Source organism: Apis florea, unplaced genomic scaffold (genome assembly GCF_048593485.1).
Source record: "Apis florea isolate Af1SG1 unplaced genomic scaffold, ASM4859348v1 contig_3367_pilon, whole genome shotgun sequence".
NCBI classification, from domain to species: domain Eukaryota; kingdom Metazoa; phylum Arthropoda; class Insecta; order Hymenoptera; family Apidae; genus Apis; species Apis florea.
The window spans coordinates 6,643,016-6,661,138 of record NW_028256746.1 but is presented as its reverse complement, the minus strand read 5'-3'; the positions used below and the strand labels follow the sequence as shown (position 1 = coordinate 6,661,138).

Genomic DNA, 18,123 nt, shown 5'->3' with positions numbered 1-18,123 from the left:
GCGCATGATAAACTCAACCAGATTTTGAGGATCCGATGAGAGACTGCGTGCGCACGATGGTTGTATTCCTCCACGCACGAATACGAAATGTCTCTAGGATATTTCGCGCGAAGCGAAACTGGTGGATAAACTATACGAAATGGAATAAAGCCACGGATCGATCTCGATCCGCAGAGGGCACCAAACCTTTCCTTTCCCTGTTTGCAAACGTTCTCGCGCCCGTTCTCGTGTCTTTCAAATGCGCGCGTTCAAATGCAATTTGTTAACTCGTTCCTTTGATGGAATCGCGCTTTCTCCGGATGAATTTCAAACCGGTATATTTTCGATCTGCGAAAGTTTCTCGAGCTAATGCGAATCATCGGTTCATCGGTTCTAGTGGAAGATAAACGTGAAGGTCGTTGATGGGAGATGATAGGAGGGAACGAGTTGGCCAGGAACGAACGGGGGGAAAAAAAAAAAAAAAATTGTGAAATAGAGAGAATGGACGGCTAAAAGCGGAGCACGCGCGAAGAGTCACGAGAGTGGAAATGGAGTATTGGAAGTGATAGATAAAAGAAGAAACGTGTTGCGCTGCCCTCATAATCAGTAAAAATAGCGTCATATAACTGCGAAGGAATGTCAAATATAATCCAGATGAACTGCCAACACCGTTATTTTTCCCGTCTGATGATATTGGACGCGTCGAACTCGCAATATCACGTACACATCACGATGAATATATCTGTAAGGAGATATATTTGTCGAGGAGAGGGGGGGGGGGGGGGGAAGAAAAAAAAGCAAGAGATTCTCTCCCTCTGAAAAATAGATCGTGAAAACGTTGACGTACGATTCTCGCCCATTTTGTTCTCGACTTTCAAATTTCTTTTCTTAATCAATATCAACGTCACCCTCCCCCCCTCGAAGCCTCGTTCGCGGAAATTCCTCGGCCAAGATACCTCGGCGTATAACGATCAAAAGCCCAAAGTACTTGGCGAGTACTTCTCCGCTCGGATTTATAGCTCTCCCTAAGAAACAACGGGCGCCGCCATTTGTTCCTCCGCCAGAGATCGTTATCCCCTCGAACGGGCTGCGATAATTTCGAAAAAGAACCGATGAAATATCACCTACCATTAATTCGAATTCCCAGCCGAACAGGAGTAACAGGTATTCCTTTTTCACAACCGCGCCGGTATATATTCGTCTCTGTCTCCGACGAATACGGAATCACGAGCACCGTGTCACGCAACAACGAGTCGACACGAGGGATCGGCGACTCCACCACTGGACTTTGTTGGCGTCGTCCAATCTTTGAAACGGTGGAGGAGAAGTTTCGAAACGATTCGAAAATCCTCGTGCATACGCGAGGACAAAGGGAGAAGTCGTCTTCGAGTTGATCGTCCCCCTGTGAGAGGGGAGGAACCGCTCTCTCGGGATGTTAAGTGAATTTTATAACCGGAGAGGAAGTCGGTGATGGGCGATGCGTCGCGCCTGTTACGCTTCCGTCGTTTACGTGCATTCCGCCACGTATTTCTTCCTCGTATTTCGTCGCGCGGCTCGTTCGTCACGGAGGACGAACCCTCGTCGGCCGCGTGACGACTCCATTTCTCTTACGAAATACGACGACCAGCCGCGTACTCGAAGGAATCTTTCTGGTTAAACGCGTCTTCGCGAAAGCCAATGACCGGTATAGATGTTGTTGAAACACGAAACGCCCGTGTAAATTCGTCGTTGGAGGAGGGGAGAAGTCGTTCGTTTCGAATTCTTGAAAGGGAAGGAATGGCGAGAAAATTTCCGCGTAATATGATATAAGTTGCGTCGAGCAAACACTGGTTGTTAATTAAAATAATTTTACGCACAGATCTCTTTGTACGGGGGCACATCGATTCGAAGAATCCTGTAAATAAATACATCCCGCGCCTGTCTCCATTGAATATTTCCAAGCGAATAATCACGATGAGCGCATCTTTTATTATTGTCGTGTTTCAATTAATTGTTGTACAATCAATAATTGTTGACGCGACAACTCCATCTTCTCTCTCGTACGAATCTCTTTCTCTCTCTCTCTCTCTCTCTCTCTTTAATTTAAAAATTTCATCCAAGAAAGATAAAACACGTGATAAATATCGAAATATGTTAATTCAATCGTGTATCTTTGAAAGGAAATATTTATATATAAGATATTTCACGCGGGACAACAATTCGCAGCTACGAGTATAAATATTGAATTCGCGAGTATCGCGAATAATTGCTCCTGTACAAGTGTTATCTGCCGCCAATACCATCCAACTTTGATAGTACTACCCTCGCAGCGACTTACAACCACTCTCCCGGTTGCGACAACGTTTCTCCTCGCCTGCACGGGGGCTACTTACACGAGAATATCGACCGTAGGAGTTATCTTGTGACGTAATTATAACTTGTAGTTTCTAGTACTTTAGTTCACAGAGGTTGGTGCAAGGAGGAACACGAGGAGAACAGTACCGAAGTCTGAGAGATCGTCATTTGCCTGTCTCCGTTGAACGGAGATAGCGCAAAAGAGCGGGACAAATAGAGGGAGGAAAATGGCAGATAAAAGGAGAAAGAGAGAGAGAGAGAGGGAGAGATTCGAAGCATCGTAATACTTGTAACTCAAAGGAGAGACGAAGACAAAGAGTCCAAGTGACGAAGGAAAAACCGGGTAAAGCGAGAAAGAGAGAGGAAGAGCGAGCACACCGTGCTTAGAAGCTCGCCAACTCCCTCTTTGTCAGAGCGACAACTTGGTGACATGGAACTCTCCTAGAAACGAGACAGTCATCTCCTTCCGTTGTCGGTAGGTGAGCCACACAGTCTTTGCCTACGGTGAACTCTGAGTGAAAATGTAAGAGGGTTAAATCTGGTTACTAGTCACCGATATGACACCAATTTCGCGATAACTGATCCAATGAAATCATTCTGTCGAAGTAGCCTTCGCCTTTCCGTGTTGCAACTAGGAATTGCAATCGGTTGATTACCCCCCCGTTCTTTTGAAAGCACAAAACGTTCGAAACGTTCGAATATCAAATATTTGATCTTCTCTTTCTAAACGGAGGCAATCGTGTAAAAATCGTGAAGAACATCGATGTAGAAAAAAGAGACAGAGAGAGAGAGAGATAAAAATTCTGACGTTTCATTTTGTTTTTCGGATAACACAGAACAAACTTCTATAGTAGTAAGCCTCGACTGCACACCTCAAGCGTTGTTGACCACTGGAAAACGAACAACACTTTTTGCCGCGCTTTATTTGCTTTGAAAGCCTCCGGCATATGCGACGAAGACGCAATTAGTGATTGTCCAGGTTTTCAGCAATTAAGCGTTGTTGAAAAAGTATCTCGTCAACTGTCACGACTAATTTTTTCACTGTTCCCGCCCCACGGTTTTCACGGTTTTTAGTTTACAATATACTTCGTTCGACTGCGGTGATAACATTGATAAAAAAAAAAAAAACTACGAAAAAAAAAAAAAATGAAAAATTTTCTCGAGTAAATTTCACGAATGTTTTGAACGACGAGTGAAAAATAAATAAATCGTATCGTTTTTTCTTACGAAACTTTTAACACTAACAACTTTCTCTCTGTGATTAAAGATAAATCTCAAGATGAAAAAAGAAGAGAAAGATTGCACACGATACAACTTGAATCGCTATCTAATCTGGAACGTAACTTGTGTATTAATTGCCAGTTTGCTACATAGCAATAACCGTTTATCTACGCTATATTACGCTATTTAGGTCTTTGCTCGATATATCTTGAACGCTTGTCGGATCAAGCGCCGCCCTATTCTACTTGCCAAACCTGTTATTAGTCCTCGCCACTTGTCTGGTCAATAGCGGTTCTATTTTAGTCACTCGACTAAACAAGCTCTTCGCCGAGTCTGACCACAGGCGATGCTGTACTACTTATCTTACTACTAGTGCGAATCTATCTCGCTTATCTAGTATAAAATGGAAATCCAAACAAGGTGTTCCAACGTATAAACACCAATTTCACTCTGGTGGGGTAAAATTTAACGCCATCGTGATCAGGGAAAGAGAAATAATTCGATACGACCTTACTCCGATAACATCGATTGATACGATATAATGAAATCGTTGATTTCATGAACGCTGTGACGATACAATACGAAAGCAAGAAATAACGAAAAAAAAAAAAAAAAATTGTATGTACCAACAAAGATGGGGAGGGGGTGGGGGGAAGAAAAACAGAAGAACAACACCGATCTGGACAACGTACATCGTATGACTGGTAATTAACTGAAAACGCAACGATCGACAAAAGATTGTTGATTCCCAAAGTTAACAAACCGACGACAATCGAGGAGGGACGAACGTACGATCAAAAGTTTTCGAATAACGAGAAAATTAGTTAACTAAAGGGAAAACTTGTTCAGCGAGCGAATAGAAGCAAACCGCGCAGCTATCACGTTCAATTTAGTTTCCGGTTACTGCAACGCGAGCACGGTGTCGTCTTACAAGGCAAAACAACCGCTCCGCTGTATTTGTAATTTTCGTAATACAATACGCGCTACCAATGTGGGGAGGGGGAGGTCCAACCTCGCGCGTCATGATTGACAAATTTTCAACGGGAGAACGGGCGACACGTATTTAATCCACCGCTATCGTTTATAATATGACGTTGTTGCAAACTTTCCGAAACAGCCTGATTAATTTAACTTCAGCTCGTGAAATTGCACCCAAAGCGGGCTTCGTTCGCGCGTGTGAAACGTTCTCTCGTATCGTCCAAACAAGGGAGAGGGGTACAAGTTGTGACAGAAACGCATGGCTGCCCAGACGAGGAAACGTACTTCCGCTTCAACTATCGCCGGATCTATGATTTTTTCTCTCTCTCTTTTTTCTCTTTTCTTTTTTTTTTTTTTTCCCACCTCCTTTACGGTCAAATCCGGTGGCGTAGCCGGATGCTCGTCAAGATTTATCGTCCTGGTGAAAAGACACGAGAGAGAGAGAGAGAGAGAGAGAGAGAGAGGATGCTTTCCATCGCCCTGACCTTGCTTTTCCCTTTTACTCTCGTTTCCTCTCGAGGGACCGCCGAGCAGGTTTATCGAACCACGCGAAGAATAATGAATCACACGCCGGTATAGTGTGTTTCGCAGTTGGTTCACGGTTGATGGTTTTATAAATCAATCTCGAGCGGGGGATAACGTGAATATAAATGTTTCGGTTATTTTCAAATTTTCAAAGGCGTAAAAAAAGAAAGATCGGAATGGATGGATGATGGATGGCGCTCACCCACTTCTTCAACGACGAGGATGATAAAAAAAGAACGATTCATCTTATCCGCGAGGATTGTGCTAACGCACAAGTTTCACAAGAAACATATTAAGCGAATAAAATTGTTACAAACACACGGTGGAAAGGGTTAACGGTAATAAACGGATTCAACTGATATATATATTCGATCTGGGATATTCTAACAACGTTTCACCACCGTGAAACTTCAATTTTAATGTATCGCCCGATCATTTGTGACGTTCATCAACGCGTGTTTGAATATTATAATGTAATTATTATTATGAAATTATTATACAGTGACAGGGAAGTAATAATCTTCGAGGGGGAATAATACGCGAATGCGTATATTTGTAATTGTCGCGCCGCTTATTTGACGATTGTCCTCCCTGCATAGAGTAATTCGCGACAATCTCGTTAATAAATAATTAGAATTATCGTATCGTATAATACGGGATATTAATCGCGCTTCGATGTTGTTTATCGGTATCTTGCTCGGAAATTTCGCGCTTTCGAGAGCCATCGAGAGTTATCGAGGTAGGGGGGAAGGGAGGAAAAGAGAGAGGGAGGGGGGAGAGGGAGGGAGGGGGAGGAAAAAACGAAGAAACAAAATAGAGGGGAGGAGAATGGCCGAGAAAAGGGGCGAGGAGCAGAAAACGAATGATACAAAGCGTAAATAACACGGTGCTCAACTTTCTAATTAATAATACTACGAGCGATTAATTATAGAGAGGGGGAGGGAAAAAAGTTTCGAAACAAAAACACGGAGGAGGGGGACCGGTTTTTAACGCGGCTATTATGGCCGGCGGTTTGGTACAATTTCCGCGTAATTACTGGAGTAATCGCCACAACAACTCTCGTTAAAACTATCCTGGCAGGCGTTGTGTTGTCAAGTGGAAACGGAGGTGAAGGGTTTTAGAAAAGCCACGGATCTAGATAGCGTGTCTCGATTATTATTTTCCCTATACGTCTCGTGCAAACGAACGTTTATGGAAAAAAGGAATTTGCGCGAGAAAAAAAAAAAAGAAAAACGAAGGGGGAAAAGAGGAAAGGAAAAGGGAAGGGAAGGAATTCGCGACTTTCTGAAGAGTTGGAAAGTTAAAAATTCTACCGTTTGTGTTTCCGCTCATCGCGCTATGCAAGCGACACGTATTTTCCCTCCCGTTTCCCTCAACTTTGACTTTATCCGGAACACCTTCGTTCGTTCCCTTCGGGCGTGTTACCAAACTTCACCCAGATTCCACGACCTGTTCGCACTCCATCCGTTGCCTGCTACACCTCTTTACGAATTTACACCCGGCCTGGCCGAGTTTCATTCGAATTTGCAGGCCGGTCAATTCTTCTCGCCAAGAGAAAGAAGAGAGAGAGAGAGAGAGAGTTGTATTCGACTCACGAATCGTATCATCGCATTTTCACGATCGAGCATTAATTGGATCCCCGTGTGGAGAACAATGCGACGATTACATAACCGTTCGAAGAGGAGGAAATCGAATAAATCGTCGAACATATCGTTGTTTCCCTTCTCTATAGATAGAGGTTTCGCCCGTCGACTCGATGACAACGAAATCCTTCCGTTGACGGTAAAGGGAATACGGAAACGTCCAGTCATTGAACATCGAATTACCAACGTAATGATAAGCCGAATTTCATCCTGGCTACGTATATATCGTTGATTGACGTAACGTTCGACACGATGAGAACAAACGAAAACGTTTTGATTCGAAGCTCGGTCGGTCGAGTATTTCGACCAACTATCCGCCGGCTTTTCGCTTCGTAACCCGCGATAAAAGAGTCCACGCCGATGAAATCTAACGAGTCGGGGTTAATTTTTCTAATTTACGAGCGCTGAAAGCTGAGAGCTCGAATGGGCCAAGTTTCAACGAGCACTTGCGAGTATTTGATAGTTCCTTTCCGACTTGATGAATTGAATTTTCTAAAAGATGAAAATCGTTGGGACGTGCTCGTTAATTGCTCGTTAAACTTACCAATGTCCAGATTTAATTTCCCATTATTATTCCGAATATGGAATTTATTGTTCGCGCGATAAATTAAACTTTTTCCTTTTAAGAGCATTTATCGTATACAAGGATATCCAAAAGATATCCCAAACGAATCTCGCGTAAATTTCGTATCTCTTCGATCGGCCTAGTACGAACGTTCATAATTCTGGCATTGAATCGAAATGACGGGGATGTTATAGCCGCCCGCTATAACGTTCGTTAGTCGATACTGTCCTCCTCTTCGAAACCTTAAAGCGCTCTCGAAATGTTCATCGGAAAATCCTCGACCTCCTAACCTACATGCAACGCTTCGATTTCCTGTACGAAGTTCGATTGCGAGTTACAGAGAGGAGAGAGAAAAAAGAAAAATCACCGATAATTCGTCAAATTTGAGAGCAAAACCTTGCCTTTTAAACATTTTACATTTTAAAATTTTTGATTAATTAAAAATCTTTCCCTAAAAACAAGACGCACTTGTAAAATTCGACTCGAATCGATCAGGTTTTTTCTCCACCTTGAAAAACTTGAATTCCCCTTTGTGGAAAGAACACGGACAAATTTTTTTTTCCACCTCAAATACGCAGCAAGTCGGACGTTGCGAGCTAACCAAAAGAACATACTTGCCCGTAAGAAACGAGGATTACAGAGGCTCGAGAGGGTGGCCCAAAGCTTTTGTCTAGAATTGCTTGAAAACCGGCAATGAGAGTCTCCCCAACCCCCTCCTTATCCAGACCAATTACCTTCTTTCCTTTCATCCTTTTCTCCCAATCTCCCTCTCTTCGGCCTTTTTCCCCTCGAGGTGTCGCGAACCCCCTGCCGCACAAATTTCGTTCGCGTTCAATTTTAGCCGCGGGATAAGGGATAAATGCCAAAGTCGTTCGTCTCCCGTTCTACTCTCTCTCTCTCTCTCTCTCTCTCTCTCTCTCTCTCCTTCCGTTCTTCTCTTCTCTTCCTCCCCTTTCCGTGCCGCTCCCCTTCACGTTCCTCCTAGGACGTCCTTTCTTTGCCGAGGATAGGCTCGTGACACCTTCGAGGATCACGCGGAATTAAAAGAAGACGGGAGGACGACGTTTCGTTTTATCGCTCCGGGGTCGTCTCGATGAAATGAAAAACATCTCGCAGGGCTCGTCGTTCCTCAGAGTTAACACCGATCGTGTGTAACTGTATGTATTAGCCCGAGCTCGATAATTAATCGAATTAATTAATCTGCTTTCTCGATCGACCTTTTTTTTTTTTTCTTTGCTTAAGAATTAACGTGTGTGTAACTTCATCTCGTCAACAGATACATCTGTTTGTAGACGTCCACGACAATTTGGAAACTCTAAATAATGGTCTCGCGATCGTCGAACTCTGAGCAAACTTTGCCTTTAAGAGTCGCAAGCGTCTAACTACTATAATTGAGCGTGTAAGTCAAATAGACGTTTAGCAAAATTAAATTAACCGATTATTCTTTGTTTAAACTCTCTTTGACGAGTTTCTCAACTTCTAACCTCGTAATTTCGATATTAAATTAGATATTTCCTCGTTACGATTAAATGGATTAAAGGAATCATTTTAGATTTTAGGGAGACGAAAGATTGGAGCGTTAAGTCGATGGCGAAAAAGAAAAAATTGGTAAAGATAGAAAATCCTTTGCCAAAATTGGTGCTACGAGTCGCAAACTGTCAGGAATACGAATTATCACGCGAGAACGTGGCGCGAATTCGTCCAGTGTGCTTGTTACGAATTCCGGCTACGAGTCGAGAACTTTTAATTCCGTGTGATGTACAGCCCAGCCCCGTACGTAACTCTCACTTCTGGCCGACTAATCGATAACGAGAGTGAAATTGAAATTGACCGACGCGATATCGGTCGCTCGAAATCCATCCATCGACCTGAAAATTACACACCGAGTTAAATATGATTTTTCGACTTTCCTCCTCTCCCCCTCGTGCTAAATACGATTAATGCTCGATTATCGTTCAGAGACAGAAACTTAAAATTAATTTCATTTCCCATTCTAACCTTTCCGTTATCGATTTACAAACCGCTATTTAGAAAATACTCGAAATTTTATTTCCTCCTCCTACTCGAGTCTTTTCTCAAATTTATCTTTTCCCTCGTAATATTCAAAAAATTATTTTTCCATCGAAATAAATGGCAAAATGGTTCTTTCAACTCGACAATTTTCAAAATTCCTCGAAAATTTATCTCTTTTTTCTCTCTCTCTCTCTCTCTCATCCTAATTTCATCGGCAATATTTTCACGCTTTCGATTCGAATTCCGTCGATCGTTTCACGATCATCACCCATCCAAGCGAGCCATTGTCCGCTACAATGCACAGGACGATATTTTATATTCCAACAATTCGCGTGTTTTTCACAGTTAGCTGGCGAGCAGCTAGCATAATCGAAGGGTGGAAAGTTGGCGTCGCGAGGCCGCGCAAAAGCGTTGGCCCAATTTACCACCGCAGCCAATTAGCTCGACACTCGCTCCCGTACCTCTATTCAAGACGACCTTTGCGTTATTCCGGCCATTTCGAATTGCAACACGCAGCGCACTAATTCCTTCCGCGAGCGCATTCTGTATACACGCGCGTATATATATATATATATAACATATATCTATACATTTATACAGCAACTGCATGCGCTCTGTTATTACGTATCCTTGCACACAGAGAACACACAGAGCGATGGAAGGGGTGGTTAAAGTTGGACGTTTTGGTAATTCGACGCCACTCGTACACGGGCCGGTCGTGTAACCGGCGACCAGGCCGGTTGCTACAAGCGACAATTAGAATCTGTTTGCATAATCAAGATAATAATGGAAATTCTGAACGGCGCGCAGGGGATTATTTTGGCTAATACGATATATATATATATATACATATACATACAGATAGGAGAAGGAAGAAACGGCGTGTTATTATGCCCTGTCACGCCGGGCAAAAACCGAATTCCTATCAACTGGAGAATAAATTGGTTAATAAATTTTTGCGGGCAAATCAAATGCGCCTCCTGTATCGAATAACCTCGTATCGGGCTGGCTTTTGTTTTCGTTCATCATGGAGAATGAAATGGATGGAACGAAAGGGAAAAGTTACTTGTTCGAGTGGGGTATATACGTTGCTAGCTACTGGACAGCTGCTGCACAGCTCTTTTTCCCCGGTACCCATCTTTTTTTGGGTCACATTTTTACATCGACAACTTTGTAACTCGATTCTATTCGAAGCTGCCATTTTCAAATTTCTGGCACGTATCCCGTTCCTCAGACCTTCTACAAATCTAATGGTCGTACTCGTTTAAAAAGAATTTTCATTCGCGGAGAACTTTTTTTTTTTCTTGTTTTTCCCCTCGTAGCGTTCTTTTTTTTTTTTTTTTTTTATGGTTTCTTTTTCCCGCTGTATTTTTACCGTTGCGGTCCCAATTTTTGATTTTCTAGTTTTTATCTAGCTAAAAATTGTTTTCTTTTTTTTTTTTTTTTTTTTTTTCGTATCTCTTCCCTGTATTGTTTTCATTGCCAATTTTTTTCTCCTTTTTTCTTTTCCTTTTTTTTTTTCTTTTTTTGATTACGTTGCGCTGTTTTATTTATTGTTGAAATTTTTTTACATGTTCTTGTCCTGTTTTTTTTATTACTGTAGCTTCTTTGGCGCGATGCTTTTTATTGCCGCATTTTTTTTTTTTTTAACGTTTTTAGATCATTTCCTCGTTATTAAAATTCCTCGTTTTTTTTATGCAAACGGAATAAATTCATTATCTTAAATTTATTATGACAATTCTTTTTTCTTGTTCGTTTCCTCGAACAGAGAAATCTTCTTCCGTCTTAATACCAATAATGCAAATAAAATCGTCATTCGCATTACAAACGACGCAGAAGGGCCAACAACACACTTGAACGAAAATAAGAGATCTAACTCGGAAAAATACGTCGAATCAATCGTCACTCCCTAAACGACCAGTCCACGCAAAGGGAAAAGTTAATCGAATTCTTCGAATCCCATTGCCTTCTCCGACTTCGTTCCAACCCCTCGTTCTCCAACTATTCCGAATTACGAAATCCTGGCAACGCGATTCATCATCCATAACAACGTTCACCAATGGAAAAAGAAGAGGGGCCCGATGAAAGGCGAATCGGCCGCCGATTGTTGAAAATAATAAATCGTCTCCATTAACGAAGCGAATCTAACCTCTTAACCGTCCGTCCACCAGAGGGAAAAAAAGCCAGCTTCGAGCCCTTCCGGCTTGCGAACCTTTCCCTCGTCGTCGATGATAATTCTCGTCCAGTTTCAAATGTCCGACCGAGGACACGTTTCCGTATCCAAAATGCAGAGTAAATTGCCGGTGAAATAATTCCGTGACACGAGCAGACGTCGTGGGGGGAGAGAGGGGGAGAAAAAAACATTATGAAATAAAACGCGAGGACGACGTGAAACGGGCGAAAGAAGGGTGCGTTTCGGCGGAAAATTATCACGCGACGTGTTTCAACCTTGACGGAGAGAATGGTTTTCCGGCAAAGTTCTCGCCTCTCGGTGAGATATCGGCTTGAGAGATCGAGTCATTTTCTCTCTCTCTCTTTTTTTCTTCTCCCCCTCCTTGCAAGGTAATAGTTCGATTACCGATACTCTCCTCCTCTTCGATTCCTCGAGGATCAAACGGTATAATGGAAAGGCTTGCGTTTGGTTTGATCCGTAAAGGGAAACACGATCGAATCGAAGGAGACTGACGAAACGTCGTTTATTAACGCAAACTTTAACCGGATACCTTACTTACGTTCCTTGATCGCCGCTGCCTCAAATCGTTTTTTCTCCTCGACTTCTACTTCTCTTTTCACGATATCCAGAGCCTTACGAATCGAAAAAATCCGAAAATTTCAGAAGGCAAGTTCGTAACGCTTGCCATGGACGTAATACGTTATGAATCGTGGTTACGAGATATTTTCCTATTTCGCAAATTCGACGACATCGCGATGTGATTTAAGATTATTTCTATTTTTTATCGATTGTTGTATCTCGATAAAAAAACACCGTTATAAACGATGCCTCTCCAAAAAACGAAACGAAATTTACCATACGATATCTACCGTATTTACCCGTATTGCAACTCCGAAGATAGTGAATTTCGATCAACGAGCAGAGAATCTTTATATCGTCGTACAAAGAAAAGAATATTTTTTACAATGAATATCGTTCCATTCCGATGTTTCTACCGCTAAGCAAACTCTTCATAGACCGATCGAGATATCCGAACGAATCAAAAAATTAGACGTTCTGAGGGACATTATTTATTCTTCTCGTATGATTTCTTCAAACTGTATATAAGATTTCATACTTCAATCTTTCACCTCGAATTACAAATTTAGGAGGATTAGGAGGGAATGGAATATTGGAAGTAATATTCTTCTGTCGTTAATTTTTATCGAGATACCACACGATTTCGACGAGAGTGAACGATGGACAAGCGATATATTAATTTTACGAAGAGAAATTCTTTCGTTTCTCGAAAAAGGAAGCACGATCCTCCAAGTTTCGTTCCGCATTTGGAAGAAGGAAGAGAGGTTCTACTACAGAGAGGATAGAGGCGATCTCTTTCCTCCTCCGTGTCTTTGAAAATCCGCACCGCGGCTTCTCGCGTAGAACGGATGCGATACCGTGTAAAATAAAGTAGGCGTGAAATAGACGCGTTCTCGACGCGGCTCTTCCTCCTCCTCCCTTCCACCGTGTCTATCCACCGTGAACTCCCCCTCTCCTCCCTCCTCTAAGTGTGTACTCGGCCCCCAACCGAAAGAACCTCGCGAAACGATCGTGTGACGAATCTGCCTGTGCCGGCAGAGCAGACGGATGCTATTTTACGCGAATTAATGTAAACACAGAGAAATACTCGAGCGTGGTAAATTGACGCGAACAAATTAGATCTCTCGTCATGAAATTAACACCCGTCGCCGAGCGAAGCGGCGGCGTTTCGATCGTGACACGTAATTATTCGTCGCTTTTTCGCTTTAACCCATATGTGTGTGTGTATATATATATGTATGTATGTATGTGTGTGTGTGTGTGTGTGTGTGTGTGTGTATGTATATTTGCTCGTTCGCTTTCCCGGTTTGTATTTTTCCCGGTTAATATACAACCTTTCGTGTTTTATTGAATCGCGGTACACAGTTTTACGCATCTTATAAAATCATTTATAACTTTTTAATCAATCACTCGGAACATTGACCATTTATTTTCCTTTCATTAAATGGAAATTAATCGAGCGAAATTAAATGAAGCGATACGCCGGCGAAATTACGCGCGATCACAACGAATCGAAGAAGGAGTAATACGCGTTTCGCTTTTTTTAATAATTATATCCGGCGGTATCCTCTCTTGTTAAACATTATGTTATTAAACATGTTTGCGCTTAGAATAATATCAACGTGACGTTAACGTGTTACGTGAAAATTTGATAATTATATTTCGAAATTGTATTTCACGCCGATCCTCCAAAATTACATCGTTCCATTATTTCCCGAAATATCTCGAAATATCTTTTTTCGACGAGAGAATTCACGAGAGCGTCGCGTCGCGAACTCAACTGTTATTACCCCCCCCCCCCCCCTCGAAACAACCTTCATTTTTGGAAGAAAGCGGTGAAAAGGCGGAAACGGAGCGATAAAGCAGCGATGCGAGGGAGGCCGCACGTGGCTTAAAAAGAAACGGGGATTAAGAGGAGGAGGGAAAAGAATATACGAAAAGACGCGTGCACTTAATTTCGCAGCGCTAACAAGGTTACAACGGAAACAGTGCTTTCGCTTTCGCGTATAAGTTAATACACGTTAAAAGCGGGAACGCTTTTCGTACGTAGCTGCAGAAACAAAGATAAGTATATTAAACGGATTTCAAGTGCTTTCTGTTGCTGCGGCAACAAAGATAAGTGCATTAAACGGATTTAGTTTCGAGGCCTGGGAGAAGATGACGAGCCACTTTGTTAATTGAGTTTTGCCCTTACGGTACCGGCTGTATACTTCTCCCCCTCGGGGGGGTATTAAATAGCACGGGCTGCATTAGCCTCAACGCCATAGACGATACTTCCGGCATCGTGGAAACCGAAGAATATTAATTATTCGATTCGACCATCCATTCGCTATCTTCCAATTACCATTCGCCAATAATTGCTTCACTTTTCCTCCTTTCGACGAAACACAATCGATCCTGCGTCTCCTGTGCGATCGATTAAGTCAATTTTTACACACATATCTGGGAGGAGGAATTGTTCTTCCGCGAGAAGGGAGGGGGAGGAAGTTTCATGACGATCCTCTTTACACCACACGCACGCACGCACGCTCGAAAAATAGAGGTCACGTTGCCTGTATGAAATCAGTATGCCGTAATTATCCAGACTTCCGTGAACTCTGCAAACTTCGATATTACGAGATTCAAATCGAATCGCAGAAACTCGACAGAATGTCGCTTCTCTGCATCTGGTGCCGACAATGCTTGCCGCTCGGGCGCGAATCAACGTAAAATGTCTCGCCAAGAAGCGAGTTCGCAACTTCCTCCGACCTCCTTTACCGTATTTCATCCGATTCTTTCGACGCGCGACACTCTCTCCTCCGCTGTTGCTTCCGACTTTTCTCGCGTCTCCTCCTCTTCCCTGCCGTCGATGATTTCGTAATTTGAAGCCGTACTCGAGCGAGGAGAACCCGTCCAAAAGGGGTGTCGCAAGAATTCAAATTCCGTGAAAAAGAAGAAGAAGAAGAAGAAGGAGAAGGGGAGGAGGAAAGAAAAGAAGAAGAAGGAGGAAAACTTTTTCCACCGAATCTTGACGATTCATCGCGAAATACTCTCTCGTCTCCTCTACGAACGGTCAAAGGGGACGGTTAAAACTTTCCCCGAGGATTCGATACGACGAGAATCGAGGATTAAAAAACGTTAATGGCGGATACGTATCAGGGGGTAATAGGTTCGCGGCAACTTTTAATCTCCGCCACCTTTTTTCACGATTTCACGAGAAAAAGACGAGTTTTTCCCTGCTCCACACTGGATAGTTAAATTCGTTTTCGTTTCGTTCCGTATTTTCTTCCGTTTCGTTCGTTTTCCCAGATTCCGGGTTTTCGAGCTCGCCTCTAAAAGGCGACACGACCGCGAGTCGATCGGACATTTATTTTATCGCACGAGTTTTCACGCGAATCCAATTTTATCGCGAAACTCTTTCCGCGGAGTCCAACGATATATATATATAACTGGATAGAAAAAAATTGTACGTTCGAAATTAATGACAGCAGCGAGGTGAGAAAGCACGATCTCGAATTAATTAAATCGAACGCATCGTCCCCGAGAAATATCTATAAAGCAGCTCCGTGCCTCGAAGGGAGTCGTTACGAAAATTGATACGGATCTGTGGATTGATCGAGCCGAGTCTGATTATAAACAGAGGATGTCGAGGAAAGTTGGAGAAGAAGTCCTCTAAAGGGCCAAGGTATGGAGAAACCATCTCTCCTGCTACTTTTCGGTCAGTTCGAAAAACACCTCACGACACCTTCTGTTATCAAAGCGAGGAATGGCTGATAAAACGAGGCAGAGAGCGGGCCAACTAATCAGACTCGAGCCAATCCCCGACTCGTTTCCCCGGAGGAAGAGGATGTTTCCTCTCGGCGGACAGGATAATTTAAACTTTCGCCACGACGAACGCGACGTATGCATCTCGATCACTCCGCTAAACAGAATTAGATACGAGCGTGAAATTCAAACGTGAACCACTACAAAACTCGCGGACCCTTGCCCGCTGCGTTTTCGTCCCGTCGTTAATATTTCCAAGCGAAAATTATTCGGCACCCGAGTTGGTCGCGCCAAGTTTGCGGTTCCGATCCTCGAAATCACGATGGAAAAAAAAAATATAATCAACGCGCGAGAAGATAATTTAAACTTTCGTTTCGAATATCATTCGAGTTTAATTACCGGCTGGATGTCACGAGCGGATTACCTTCGTTCCGTGTCTTATAACGTATTCGTGTGTATAGATGGGGGAGAGAGAAGGGGAATGCACTCCCGGGATCTGTTTCGAACTGAAATCAGGGCTTATTGTGCTACAAATGAGGACACCGACGCCTGAATTCCGTTGTTGATGTTACCCATTCTTTCGAAAATATATATATATATATATATAACGTATGAACAAATACACATTCGGTCGTGGAACAACGTGTGTGCAATATCCAATACAAGGAGATTCGTTCGTCGAGCTCGAAAATTCTGATTTTAATGAAATTTTCATCCTTGTTTCATTTTTCAAATGCAAAAATGTGAGCACGGTGTAACGGTGAAGACGGTTAGTTATCTCGCTTTATTTCCTAGTCTATCGTATCGTTTATGCACGTTCGTGTATCAACTCCCGATATCGATCCTTCTATCAAGCTTGTCGGGCTATCGTATATACGTATGTTTCTCAGGATGTGAATTTTCGAATTGGCGACGTCGTGGAAGCCACGCATCGACCACGAATCTCGATCGAACTTTCCTTCCCGTTAAATCTCTGTTCCACGTCCCCAAATCCTCTCTCCAAGCCTCGCTTCGAATGTTCGATCGAGGTGATTCTCCGGTTCTAGGGAGGATCGAATTCGATTAAAATTAAAATTCGTTAAAATTCTACAACGTTCCGGCTACAACGCTTTCGATACTCTTTCGTGAAACGAAAAAACGTGATCACAGACGGTGGCAATTTAACTTGGAGAAAGTGTGTTTCCGCGCGTTTGAACGCGGCAAGCTTTTGACGAAAGCCGGCGTCGTGTCGGTGGTCAGGAGGAAAGGTGGACTTTAACCGCAACTGCTTCCTGCAACGGAATACATTACTCCCTAATCCGTTTCTGGGGAAAATGCGCTCGGATAAAGCGGATCGGGACGAATTCGGTGCAGCTTTTAACTGCTGATCCAAAAAAAACATTTCGATTTATAGAGCGAAACGTTACGTGTTCTCGACGTAAAAACTTCGCACGTTCACTCGGTTACTTTGATCGAGCCGCACAAACATCGTGCCATGTAGACGAGGCATTAAACGTTTCGTTTCTCATAATTTCACAGAGCCGACTTCGAAAAATTCTTCCCTCGAAACACCAGCGATGAAACTGAATCCCCCCGTGTAACGAGTTTAACGCGGGAAAAACACACGCGCGTAACTAACAATGGCCCGTGAAAGAAACGGTAACGTTTTCGCCCAACACGTGTGCAATGCGAGGGGTGGTTTTTTCGAGATGGAAGAAAACAACCATTCGTCTTCCTTTTATTCGCGTTCGTAGGATAGTTTCGGGCAACGGACCGGCAATATCTGAAATTCCACGCGCTTCTTGCGCCGCGACCTCGCCGCGAATGTGTACGATAATACGCGGCGACGCGTTCGCGTTTACGTTATCGGTGGGAAGGGCGATGTGTACAAACGCGGGACGAGAATGGGGCGGGAACGAGAATTTTCAAATTTACGAAATCGTAGAGCGGGGAAATTTCGGGGTTGTTGTTCGCGCGTTTAAAAATATCGGGGAACGAGTCGACGATTTACGAGGCTGACAGTCGCGCTTTAACATCTTTATTTCACTACCATTCCCCCGCGTTGCCTCGCAAATTTATCGGCGGCCCGTCCATTTTTCCGTGTCTCGCGCAGCTACAAAATGCCCTCGTTAATCGAGAGGCTTACGTCAATTACGCTAATGAGCGGCCCGCCAACGAGCGCCAACTTACCATTATTCGGAAAATTAACGCTTAAACCCCCGACGCGCTATGAATCCGTTTAAAGGCACGCCCCGCTTCGATTTTCCGTTTCGAATTCAACTTTGATTACTCGTTTACGCCCGATCGAATTATCCGCCCCTTTTCCCACCCAGCTGAATCGCCAATTCCGAATTATTACGTTTTCTTTTTTTCTTTCGCCATCGAATTTT

General features: G+C 43.2%; 1 protein-coding gene across 2 annotated transcripts in view; it reads right to left on the bottom strand.

Annotated features, from left to right (window-relative positions):
• Positions 1-18,123, bottom strand: part of tei (irregular chiasm C-roughest protein teiresias) — a 310,935-nt gene that overhangs the window by 225,551 nt on the left and 67,261 nt on the right. The window lies entirely within an intron of this gene.